This window comes from Grampus griseus (assembly GCF_964374135.1).
Source record: "Grampus griseus genome assembly, chromosome: 14".
NCBI classification, from domain to species: Eukaryota; Metazoa; Chordata; class Mammalia; order Artiodactyla; family Delphinidae; genus Grampus; species Grampus griseus.
The window spans coordinates 56696722-56710703 of record NC_139008.1 but is presented as its reverse complement, the minus strand read 5'-3'; the positions used below and the strand labels follow the sequence as shown (position 1 = coordinate 56710703).

At 41.3% G+C, this 13982-nt stretch overlaps 1 pseudogene across 1 annotated transcript; it reads left to right on the top strand.

Moving 5' to 3' along the window:
- Window positions 1–10956: 10956 nt before the first annotated feature.
- On the top strand, window positions 10957–12628 carry LOC309832987 (zyxin-like; annotated as a pseudogene). The gene has a single exon. The product of its transcript is annotated as a zyxin-like (transcript).
- The last annotated feature ends 1354 nt before the right edge of the window (window positions 12629–13982 follow it).

Genomic DNA, 13982 nt, shown 5'->3' with positions numbered 1-13982 from the left:
AGCCTGTCATACAGAGCGAAGTAAGTCAGAAAGAGAAAAACCAATAACGTATGCTAACAGCTATATACGGAATCTAAAGAAAAGAAAAAAAAGAAATGTCATGAAGAACATACAGGCAAGTCGGGAATAAAGACACAGACCTACTAGAGAATGGACTTGAGGACACGGGGAGAGGGAAGGGTAAGCTGGGATGAAGTGAGAGAGTGGCATGGACTTATACATACTACCAAATGTAAAATAGCTAGTGGGAAGAAGCCACATAGCACAGGGTGATCAGCTCAGTACTTTTGACCATCTATAGGGGTGGGATAGGGAGTGTGGGGGGAGATGCAAGAGGGAGGAGATATGGGGATATATGTATATGTATAGCTGATTCACTTTGTTATAAAGCAGAAACTAACCATTGTAAAACAATTATACTCCAATAAAGATGTTAAAACAAAAAAAGCAATTTGATTTTAAAAATAAAGAATAAGTGGGAAAGATAGTTGGAAAGGTAGGTTAGGGTCTCCTATGCAGAGGGAATGGGAGAGAGTAGGCGAGTTAGAATGTTTGGCTGGAGAGTCTGGATTTTATATTTAGGCAATTGCACTACTTGGGAGGTATTTGAGCAAGAGAAATCCTGGTGCTTGTTTGGGATGATGTGTCTGGGTCGGGCAGAGAGAAGAGAGGGCTGAGGCATCAGTGACCAGAGTGCCATACCTACCCAAATCAATATTAGAATTTGATTGACAAGGGCCTAAAATTCCCATGTTGAGATTTAAACCACTCAATTGCTCCAGAGACTAATCCGTGTTGACTTATATTTCACCCCATCCCCAAAAAAGCAATAGGGAGAATAATATGCAAAGTCCCCAAATCTTATACTTGTACAAATTGGAAGCAGTGGGGGATAGAAAAAGGAGAGGGGTTGAGAGGAGAATATTGCAGGACTGAGCCAGGCCCAAGAAAGTGGAAGTTGCAGCTATTGGGATTTTGTCAGATGAAAGTTCCCACAAACAATGCTGGAAGACTCTGAATATCTGTAAATAGTAACTTTTATTTGAGAACCTCTCCTTCTGGAGGGTACTTGCTGACAGTTTAATCCCAGAAGATGACCTCATCTGAGCCAGTTGCCAGATCTTATCATGATCCTTCAAATAATCACACAATGGCAATGAGAGCCAACCAGGGATGACTCGTAACCAGCCCAGTTCATTGGAAATACCTGGGGCTTGTGAGCTGGCCTCTGGGGTGATTAACATTGGGGGCTTCTAAGAAATTTTGTAGTGCTGCTTATTCACAACTGAGGACCAAAAGCCATACTTCTGTTTGTGATTGGCAAAGTGGTCTCAACATATCTGTCCTTAGTCAGACAACTTCAGAAGATGCTCCCTCCCCATACTTCTAACTTCTCTCCAACTCAGACAGTTATGAGAGGTGGTCAGACTAGATGGAGCTGGGGCTGGGGACGTTGTTCAAGATGCAGTTTATTAGATTAATTTTTGGCAGGAAGAACATAAGGTTGATCTTCACACCATGAAACTCTGGAGAACAAGGCTCTCAGGGGCTATTGCTGCTCTCCCTGATAGGAGGGCTTGAGAATCTATTACATGGGATGAACGATATGAACAGAGCCAGAATTTTATTCCTGCTTCAAAACCCCTTGAGTCACTGTATTTCCAAAGAAAGGGCTCATTTCATAAGACTCAAAGGAAGTAGGCCCTGGATTTCTAATAAGGGGAGGAAATATCATGTTCTTTTAAAATTATATTTGGTATTGTGTTGTAAGAACTGTTTATATATTAACCTCTTATAGTATATATAATTTGCAAATATTTCCTCCCATTCAGTAGGTTTTTTTCCATTTTGTTGATGGTTTACTATACAAAACCTTTTAAGTTTAATTAGGTCCTAGTTGTTTACTTTTGTTTTAGCTTCTTTGCCTGAGGATACTGATCCAAAACAATATTGCTATAGCTTATGTCAAAGAGTGTTCTACCTATGGTTTCTTCTAGGAGTTTTATGGTTTCTGGTCTTACATTTAGGTCTTTAATCCATATTGAGTTTATTTTGGCATACGGTGTGAGAAAATGTTCTAATTTCATTCTTTTACTGGTGGCTTCCCAGTTTTTCCAGCACCTCTTATTGAAGAGACTGTATTTTCCCCATTGTATATTCTTGCCTCCTTTGTTGTAGGTTAACTGACCATAAGTGCATGAGTTTATTTCTGGGCTCTCTATTCTGTACCACTGATCTATGTGTTTACTGTGACAGTACCATACTGTTTTGTTTCCTGTAGCTTTGTAATACAGTCTGAAGTCAGGGAGTTTGATAACTCCAATTTTGTTCTTTTTCTCAAGATTGCTTTAGCTATTGAGGGTCTTTTATGGTTCCATATAAATTTTAGAATTATTTGTTCTAACTCTATGAAAAATGTTATGGGTATTTTGATATGGATTGCATTAAATCTGTAGATTGCTTTGGGTAGTATGGGCATTTTTATTAATATTAATTTTTTCAACCCATGAACATGGGCTATCTTTCCATTTCTTTGTGTCATCTTCAATTTCCTTCATTAATATTTTGTAATTTTCCTATTTTGTAGGTGGAGTATATCACCTTCTTAGTTAAATTTACTCCTAGGTATTTTATTCTTTTTGATGAAATTTTAAATGGGATTGTTTTCTTGCTTTCTCATTCTGATATATAAACAGCTCATACAACTCAATATGAAAAAAAACAAACAACCCCATTAAAAATTGGCAAAAGACCTGAATAGACATTTTTCTACAGAAGACATACAGATAACAAATAGGCACATGAAAAGATATTCAACATCACTAATCATCAAGGAAATGCAAATCAAAACCACAGAGATATCACCTTATAATTGTCAGAATGGCTGTTGTCAAAATGACCACAAATAACAAATGTTGATGAAGATGTAGAGAAAAGGTAACCCTAGTACACTTTTAGTGGGAATGTAAACTGGTACAACTATTATGGGAAATAGTATGGAGGTTCCTCATAAAACCAAAAATAGACCTACCATATGATCTAGCAATTCCACTCCTGTGTATATATCCAAAGAAAATGAAAACACAAATTCAAAAAGATGCATGCACCCCAAAGTTCATAGCAGCAACAACATGATGGACCTGGAGGGTATTATGCTTAGTAAAATAAGTCAAACAGAGAAAGACAAATACTATGTGTTATCACTTATATGTGGAATCTAAAAAATAAAACAAATGAATAAATATGACAAAACAGAAACAGACTCATGGATACGGAGAACAAACTAGTGGTTACTGTGGGAAGAGGGATGCAGAAGGGGCAAGATAGGGGTAGGTAATTAAAAGGTATTGATACAAACTACTATGAATAAAGTAAATAAGCTACAAGGATATATTGTACAATGCAGGGACTAGAACCAATATTTTATAATAACGTTAAATCGAGTATAATCTATAAAAATATTTAATCACTATGTTGCAACCTGAAGCTAATATAATATACTATACTGATCAACTACACTTTAATAGATACTTAATTCCCCCAAATAAATAAATAAAATTAATTGTGTTTGGATCTTTGTAGTCTACATAAGGGAAATGATTCCCTTTGCATCTTTCTGCCACAGGACTACATGATGTGTGTTCAGTGAAATGTATCCATCAGGGAGCCTGGAATACAGTTGGTGCTCATTAAATTCTTTCTTCCATCTGCCCCAGGTGGCCCTGAAAATTTCCATATAAGATCCAAGTTGTGTATACGTGTTTATAGTAGGGGCTGTTGTCTTAAATGTCTCCATCCAAATTGGAACCAAAAAAAAAAAAAAAAAAAAAAAAGCCCAGACTCTGTAGCAGCTTTAAAGATATTTGTGACATATTCAATTGAATCTTTTAATTTGGAAAATAATACAATTGTGAGAGGTACCCACATGTCAGCAGAGAGTGGACATGTCCAAGCATATGGGTTTCCAAAGTGAAGATTCAAAGTGAAAGTACTTCCAGAAAAAGTATAAAGGATCATATAAAGATATATTCTCCTGTTTTTGATGATTGTTAAGAGAGATATCTTTCCTGATTTATTTCTTCATTTGAAGGGATTTTCCAAAACAGTGATGCCAAAAATTGGTTCATGTGAATTATCTTTAACTAATGAACAGTTGCCTTATGCCACAAATGCACAATAAGGTATTGGTAGTGTCACGTGGTGAGAAATTCCATACAACCATTTGATAAGGGGGAACCTCATGACTTTGTGAGTTGTACAAGAATCCAAGGCGACTACAATTGTCCAGAAGACAGAAGGTGGTGTCTGTTTCTAGTTCATCATAGTTAGGGGGAGATGCCTGGTGCTATGTGGTCCATTCAAAAGCAGACGGTGGAGACTGGGTATCCAGGTCCCTCCAGTGTAGCCTCCCTGGAGTGCCAGAAGCCAGCAATGACACCTCCCAGATCTTGCTTTCAATTCTCTGTCTCTTTGTAAGAACATGTACTTAAACAGTGGGTACTGACTGTGATGCACAGTGTCCCCATATTTTTGTCTCTCTAAATCCCCAGTGTTTAAGCATGCAAGGTCATTAATTCCCAACTGCATTAATTTCCTAAGGCTGCTGTAACAGAGTATCACAAACTAGGTGGCCTAAAACAACAGAAGTTTGTTTTCTCACAGTTCTAAAGGCCAGAAGTTCACAATCAAGGTGTCAGTACTGTTAGTCTTTCTGAGGACTCTATGAGAGGATCTGTTTTATGTTCTAGTCATAGCCAGCAATCTTGGTGCTCCCTGTCTTGTAGATGCATCATTCAAATCTCTGCCTCCATATTTCTACAAACAGTCTCTTCATATGGTTGTCTTCCTTCTGTGTCTATGTCCGAATTTCCCTCTTTTTATAAGGACACCAGTCATTTTGGATTAGAAGGCTACCCTACTCTAGTATGACCTCATCATAAATTAATTACTTAACTTAACTACCTTCAATGACCCTTTTCCCAAATAAGATCACATTTTGAGGTACTGGGATTAGGACTTCATTATATCTTTTGGTGGGGGTGGGAGAAGGGACAGGGGAGAACACAATAATTCTACCCATAAAACCAACTTACTATTTCCCTCCATTGGGCTCTATGTTTTGAAATATTTTGTTTACCAAACAAAATGTACTTAATGGTTATTCATTTTCCTGGGTGTTTTTAAAACATCAAAGTCATCCAAATAGGTTTCTTATCCCAGAAGAAGATGGCATAAAATCAATTTTCCCTGGTTTACCTCTCTGAATACAACTAAATACCTTGGAAATTACTCAGTAGACAATGATAAAAGAATTCTGAAAGCTGGAAGGAAGAAGGCAGACTGGCTGGGAGCCCCCAAGACTTGAGGAACCACAATGCAGTGAGTCTGCTTGGTTTTCTTTTTATCTCCCATGTATGTCCAGATTGGGTGCCAGAGAGGTACAGAACTCAGAACCACCAATAGACATAGACAACAAAACCCAAGAAAAGCCTGCTCTCTCTGGACAAGGGGTGAGGTGGGAAGCCCACAGAGAACTAGTGGACAACTAGGTCCAACTAGAACAAGTCCACAGCTGCAGCCCCTGCAGGCAGTCTAATCCACCAGAGCTCTGGTTTTCCTTGCTCTCCACTAAGGTGGCACAACACCAGATGTTCCACAGAAGTACTTTCTATCCCCACAGATGGCACCAGCTAAGATTAAGCAGGAGCCCCAGCAACACCAGAACAAAGCAGATAAAAGTAGAATTCAAAGGGCTCAGAAAACTAAACTGTCATTGATACAAATGCTCACAAAAGTAGACCAGAACTTATACACCAAACATAAACAGGGTGACTGCTCACTAAAAGAGAAGATTTAGGATCAAGAGTCTCCTAACTTAAGAAACAAAATGTCCAGGATAAAATCAAAAACGTTTACTCAGGAAAACCACAATTTGAATGAGAAAAGACAGCAAATGTTAATACTAAGATGAATCAGATACGTAATTATCTGACAAGGATTTTAAAGTAGTCACCATAAAAATGCTCTGACAATGAATTACAAATTCTCTAGAAGTAAATAAAAAAAGAAAATGTCAACAAAGAATAAAAGGTATAAAGAGAAACAAATAGGAATTATAGAACTCAGAAATACAATAACCAAAATTTTAAAACTCATGGATGGGTTCAGTAGTAGAGTGGAGATGACAAGGATAGAATCAGTGAATTGAGGACAAATCAATCTAAATAATGAAGAGAAAATAGACTGGAAAAAATATTAGCAGAACCTCAGGCTTTGTGGGAGGATAACAAGATCCATCATTCATATCATTGAAGTCCCAGGACAGGAGAAAGAACATGGGACTGAAAAAGTAGTTGAAGAAATAAAAATTTCCCAAATTTGGCAAAACACATAAAATTGTAGATCCAAGAAGCTGAACAAACTCCAAATAGGATAAACCAAATAAAATTCACACCAAGGCACATCATACTCAAACTTCTGAAAACTAAAGACAAAGAAAGAAAAATCTTAGAAAGCAGGAGAGAAACAATATATTGCCTATAAGGGAACACCAATTTGAACAAGAACAGGTTTCTCATCAGAACAATGGAATCCAGAAGAAAGTGGCACATTTTTCAAGAGCTGAAAGACCTGTCAACCAAAATTCTATATATGGTGAAACTATTTTTCAGAATTAAAGTGGAAAAGAAGACATCTCAGGCAAAGAAATGAGAATCTGTTTCTAGCAGATCTACTCTTAAAGAATGGCTGATGGAAGTTCTTAAAACAGAAAAAGAAAAAGATAATGGAGGGCTAAGACTTTCAGAAAGGAAAGAAGAACTGAGGAATGGGTAAAAGTAGAAGTAAATATAAGAGACTATCCTTCATCTAATGGATTTCTTTAGTCATATTTTATGCTTGAAGCAAAAGTTATAACACTGATTTTTACAAAGATGTTAGATTATACACATCAGTGTTATAAAAGTTATAATATCTGATGTGTATACAGAGGAAATGTTTAAGACAATTACATTTTTTCAGTGTGGAAGGTAAAAGGATTTAATGGAAGTAAGAGTTCTACACTCCACACATTGTTCTACACTCCACACATTGTGGTAAAATGTTGACACAAGTCAGCTGTGATGACTTCCATATGTATACAATAATAACTAGAACAATCACTGAGAAAACTATACAAAGTGATATACTAAAACTATACAAAATGATATATATATATATATATATATATATCATAAGTCAGCTGTGATCACAAGTCAGCTGTGATGACTTCCATATGTATACAATAATAACTAGAACAATCACTGAGAAAACTATACAAAGTGATATACTAAAACTATACAAAGTGATATATATATATATATACTAAAGTGTATATATATATATACAAAATATATATACTAAAACTATACAAAGTGATATATATATATCACAAGTCAGCTGTGATCACAAGTCAGCTGTGATGACTTCCATATGTATACAATAATAACTAGAAAAATCACTGAGAAAACTATACAAAGTGATATACTAAAACTATACAAAGTGATATATATATATACTAAAGTGTATATATATATACAAAGTGATATATATATATACTAAAAATATACAAAGTGAGATATATATATCAAAGTGGAACTCTAAAAAGTGTTCAAATAACCCACAGGAAGGCAGGAGAAGGGTAACAGAAGACACAAGCAGTAAATAAATTAAACATTAATATATCAATAATTAGTTTAAATGTAAGAGGCCTAAATACATCAATTAAAAGACAGATTGGTAGACTGAATAAAAAGACATGGCCCAACTATATGCTATAAAAACTCACTTTAATCATAATGACATAGGTAAGTTGAAAGTAAAAGGATAGAAAAACATACATCATGTAAGTGTTAATTTTTTAAAGGGAAGAGTGGCTATATTAATATCAAAGTAGACTTCAGAACAAAGAAAATTACCAGGGACAGAGAGGGACATTACATAATGATTTAAAAAAATCAATCTACTGACAAGAGACTGCAGTCCTATGTGTGTAAGCACACACACCCAGATGCACAAACAGATCTTCAAAATACCTGAAGCAAAAAATGATAGAGCTGAAAAGAAAAACTGACAAATCCACTATTATTGTTGGAGACTCTCTTCTCAGTAATTGATGTAACTACTAGAGAGAAAATCCACAAAGCTATAGAAGAACTGAACAACACCCTCCACCAACAGAAACTAATTGACATTTATAGAACACTCTACCCAATAATACCAGAATACACATGCTTTACAAGGGACTATAGAACACTCACTAAAATAGACTACATCCTGGCTTTATAAACTAACCTTAAGTGTAAAAGAAATAAAATCAGACAGAGTACATTCTCTGATAATAAGAAAAAAGCTAGAAATCAATAGTAGAAAGTCAAAACGAAAATCTCCAAAAACCTGGATGTAAACAACATACTAAATAAGACATGGATCAAAAAGGAAATTTTTAAAAAATTTCTTTAAAAATTGAAATCTTCCTAAAGAACACTTCTTAAAGAAATATTCAAGAAAAAATGAAATTGTGTTTAATGAAATCACAATGTACCAAATTTGTGGGATGCAGGTAACAGTGCCGAGAGGGAAATTTATAGGACTAAATACTTATATAAGAAAAGAGGAAAGATCTGAAATTAATAATCTAAGTACTTGAGAGAAATGGGCTCTCAGACAAGATGGTGAAGTAGAAGGACTTGATCTCACCTCCTCTCAAGTAAACACCAAAATCACAACTAACTGCTGAACAACCATGAAAAAAAGACTGGAACCTACCAAAAAAGATATTCTACATCCAAACACAAAGAAGAAGCCACAGCAAGACAATAGGAGGGGCGCTTTCATGATATAATCAAATCAAATCCCATACCTGCCAGTTGGGTGACCCACAAACTGGAAAATAATTATATTGCAGAGGTTCTCCCAGAGGAGTGAGAGTTCTGAACCCCACATCAGGCTTCCCAGCCTGGGAGTTTGGCATCAGGATGAGGAGCCCCAGACCATTTGCCTTTGAAAACCAGCAGGGCTTGATAACAGGACTGGGGGAAACAGAAACACCACTCTTGGAGGGTGCACACAAGGTCTTGTATGCACCAGGAGACAGGGGGACAAAGCAGTGACTTCACAGGAACCTGGGCCAGACCTACCTGCTGGTTCTGGAGTGTCTCCTGGGGAGGTAGGGGGAAGCTGTGGCCCACTGCAGGGACAAAGACACTAGTGGTGGAGGCACTGGGAAATACTCATTGGCATGAGCTGTCCTGCAGGCCACCATTTTGATGCCAAGACCTGGCCCCACCCAACAGCCTGTGGGTTCCAGTGCTGGGATGCCACAGGCCTAACAACAGGGCAGGAACACAGTCCCACCCATCAGCAGATAGCTGCTTAAAGTCTTCCTGCACCCACAGCCACCTCTAAATAAACCACTTCACATGGCCTGCCCACCAGAAGGAAAAGACACAGCTCCACCTAAAAGTGGGCAGGCACTAGTCCCTCCCACCAGGAAGCCTGCACAAGCCTTTTAGACCAGCATAACCCACCAGGGGGCAGACACCAGAAGAAATAGGAACTACAATCCTACAGCCTGTGGGACCACAAACACAGAAAGTTAGACAAAATGAGACGGCAGAGGAGTATATTCCAGGCAAAGGAACAAGATAGAACCCCATTTCCATGCAAATGGAAATCAAAGGAAAGCTGAAGTAGCAATACTCATATCAAACAAAATAGACTTTAAAATAAAGACTGTTACAAGAGACAAAGAAGGACAGTAAATAATGATCAAGGGATAAATCCAAGAAGATATAACAATTGTAAATATAAATGCACCCAACATAGGAACACCTCAATAGATAAGACAAATGCTAACAGCCATAAAAGGAGAAATCAATTGTAACACAATAATAGTGTGGGACTTTAACACAGCACTTACATCAATGGACAGATCATCCAGACAGAAAATCAATAAGGAAACACACGCCTTAAATGATACATTAGACTAGATGGACTTAATTTATAGAGGATTCCATCCAAAAGCAGCAGAATACACATTCTTTTCAAGAACATGGAACATTATCCAGGATAGATCACTTGCTGGGCCACAAAGCAAACCTCGTAAATTTAAGAAAATTGAAATCATATCAAGCATTTTTTCCAACAATGATGGTATGAAATCAGAAATCAACTACAAGAAGAACACTGTAAAAAATACAAAAACATGGAGACTAAACAATATGTTACTAAACAACCAATGGATCATTGAGGAAATCAAAAAATACCTAGAGAAATATGAAAACAAAAACACAACGATCCTCAGGAAAGAAGAAAAATCTCAAATAAATAACCTAACATTACATGTAAGGCAACTAGAGAAAGAAGAACAAACACAACACAAGGTTAGCAGAAGGAAAGAAATCATAAAAATCAGAGCAGAAATAAATGAAATAGAGATGAAGAAAACAATAGAAAAGATCAATAAAGCTAAAAGCTAGTTGCTTGAAAGGTAAACAAAACTGATGAACCTTTAGCCAGACTCAAGAGAAAAAAAAAGGGAAAGGGCTCAAATCAATAAAATTAGAAGTGAAAAAGGAGAAGTGACACCACAGAACTACAAATGATCATAAGAGAATACTAAAAGCAACTATATGCCAATAAAATGGACAACCTAGAAGAAATGGACAAATTTTGTAAGGTACAATTCTTCCAAGACTGAACCAGGAAGAAACAGAAAATATGAACAGACCAATCACAAGTACTGAAATTGAAAGTGTGATTTAAAAACTTCCAACACTTCAAGATGTCGGAGGAGTAAGACATGGAGATCACCTTCCTCCCCACAAATACATCAAAACTACATCTGCAGATGCAGAGCCTGTGGACCCGGCTGCGAGGTGGCCACCTGAGAGGCTCCAGCCCGCACTGGGCCTGGCCATGGCGGCCCTCCACCCACCTCACATGATCTCCATCTCGGCTCCAGTTTTTTATACCGTGCAGAAGAAGTTCGGCCGGTGGTGGCCCCAAAGCCCAAAGTGAATCCTTTCCAGCCTGGTGACAGTGAGCCTTCCTCAGCTGCTGGGGCCCAATGTGCACAGATGGGCCGGGTGGACAAGATTCCCCCACCACCCCCAGAAGACTTTTCTTTACCGCCTCCTCCCATGCTTGGGGAGGTCAATGATGCCGAGGGCGCTCTGGGAGGTGGCTTCCCACCTCCCCCTCCCCCAATCGAGAAACCATTTCCTGCTGCGCCTTTAGAGAGGAGATCTTCCCTTCCCCACTGCCTCTGCTAGTGGAGGAGGGAGGGCCTGAAGCCCCCATACAGCTCTCACCACAGCCCAGGGAGAACAGTACTAATCTGGAGATCAACTCTCTGTCTTCATTGCTGGATGACATGACCAACAATGACCCCATCAAAGCCTGGGTGTCATCTGGATATGTATCACCACCAGTCACCACTCCATTCATTTCCAAATCCAGTTCTAAGCCTGCAACTGGGGGCACAGCACCTCTGCCTCCCTGGAAGTCCCCTACTAGCTCCCAGGTTCAGCCTCAGAGCCAGACGCATTTCCATGTGCAGCCCCAGCCCCAGGCCAGGCCTCAGGTCCAACTCCATGTCCAGCCCCAGCTCCAGGCCCAGCCCCAGCCTGTGCCTTTGGTTAACACCCAGCCTCAAGGTCCCCATGCCCCATCTCCAGCCACCAAGTTTTCTCCAGTGACTCCCAAGTTTACTTCTGTGGCTTCCAAGTTCAGACCTGGAGCTCCAGGTCACAGCCCAATCAGAAGTTGGGGCCCCCTGAAGCTCCCTCTTCCACTGGCACAGGCTCCCCTCAGCCCCCCAGCTTCACCTATGCTCAGCAGAAGGAGAAGGCCCAAGTGCAGGAGGAGCAGCACCCAGTGCCCCCACCAGCTAAAAACCAAAACCAGGTGTGCACCTCTGGGGCCCCAGGACTTTTGACTCTGAAAGAGGTGGATGAGCTGGAGCAGCTGACCCAGCAGCTGATGTAGGACATGGAGCATTATCAGAGGCAGAACGTGGCCATCAACGAGTTCTGTGGCCGGTGTCACCAGCCCCTGGCACGTGCTCGACCTGCAGTGCATGCTCTGGGGCAGCTGTTCCACATTACCTGCTTTACCTGCCATCAGTGTGAACAGCAGCTGCAGGGACAGCAGTTCTACAGCCTGGAGGGTGCGCTGTATTGTGAGGGCTGCTATACTGACACCCTGGAGAAGTGCAACACCTGTGGGCAGCCCATCACTGACCACATGCTAAGGGCCACAAGCAAGGCCTACCACCCACAGTGCTTCACCTGTTTGGTCTGTGCCTGCCCCCTTGAGGGCACCTCCTACATAGCGGACCAGGCCAACTGGTCCCACTGTGTCCCCAACTACTACCCAGGTGCTCCATCTGCGCAGAGCCGATCATGCCCAAGCCTGGCTGAGAGGAGACCGTGTCTGTGGTTGCTCTGGACAAGAACTTCCATATGAAGTGCTACAACTGTGAGAATTGTGGGAAACCACTGTCCATTGAGGCGGATGACAACGGCTGCTCCCCTTGGCTGGCCACATGCTCTGCTGGAAATGCCACACTGCCAGAGCCCTGACCTGAGTGAGGACTGGCCCCCTTTTGACTGCAAATCCATTCCCCATTAGCAGACCATCCACAATGAGACCACCCCCTCTTCACCCTCCCCACAGTTATTTTTTGATGTCTAACCCTTCCCTCCATACCAACCCCCACCTCAGTATCCCTTGTGCCCTGATTCAGGGACCCAACATGGCCTAGGGCTGCAGAGTCCCTGGCCTGAGCTTCAGTCCTCCCCAACACTGCAGGGACCACCCAACATAGTCTAGGTACCCCACCTGAGCAGGCACTAGAGTGAGTGCTGCTACTTTCACTGATGCACTGATTCTCTCAACTGGCACTCGAGCAGCCTCTTACTCTGCTTGCTGAGGGCCAGGAAACGTCCTGACCTGCTGGGAGGCTGGGCTGGGCTCACTAGCCTAGACGTTCCCAACCCCTGTGCTGTCAGGTTTTCGGTACAGCTACAAATAAAAGATGTTTTCCAGAAAAAAAAAATACATCTACATGTGGAACAACTCCTACAGAACACTTACTGAACGCTGGAAGAAGAACTCAGACTTCCAAAAAGGAAAGAAACTCCCCACGTACCTGGGTAAGACAAAAGGGAAAAGGAAAAACAGAGACAAAATAATAGGGACAGGACGTGCACCTCTGGGAGGGAGCTGTGAAGGAGGAAAAGTTTCCACACAATAGGAAGCCCCTTCACTTGTGGAGATGGGAGGTGGGCCGGGGGAAAGCTTCAGAGCCACAGAGGAGAGTGCAGCAACAGGGGTGCAGAGGGCAAAGCAAAGAGATTCCTGCACAGAAGATCAGTGCCAACCAGCACTCACCAGCCTGAGAGGCTTGTCTGCTCACCCGCCGGGGCGGGCGGGGCTGGGTGCTGAAGCTCCGGCATCAGAGGTCAGATCCCAGGGAGAGGACTGGGGTTGGCTCTTGAAAACAGCCTGAAGGGGCTAGTGCACCACAGCTAGCTGGGAGGGAGTCCAGGAAAAAGTCTGGACCTGCCGAAGAGGGAAGAGACTTTTTCTTCCCTCTTTGTTTCCTGGTGCGGGAGGAAAGGGTATTAAGAGTGCTGCTTAAAGGAGCTCCAGAGATGGGCGCGAGCCGCGGCTAAAAGCACACACCCCAGAGACGGGCATAAGACACTAAGGCTGCTGCTGCTGCCACCAAGAAGCCTATGGGCGAGCACAGGTCACTATCTACACCTCCCTTCCTGGGAGCCTGTGCAGCCCGCCACTGCCAGGGTCCCGGGATCCAGGGACCCGGGACTTCCCCGGGAGAAGGCACGGCGCGCCTCAGGCTGGTGCAATGCCACGCCGGCCTCTGCCACTGCAGGCTCACCCCGCATCCGCACCCTTCCCTCCCCCCACCTGAGTGA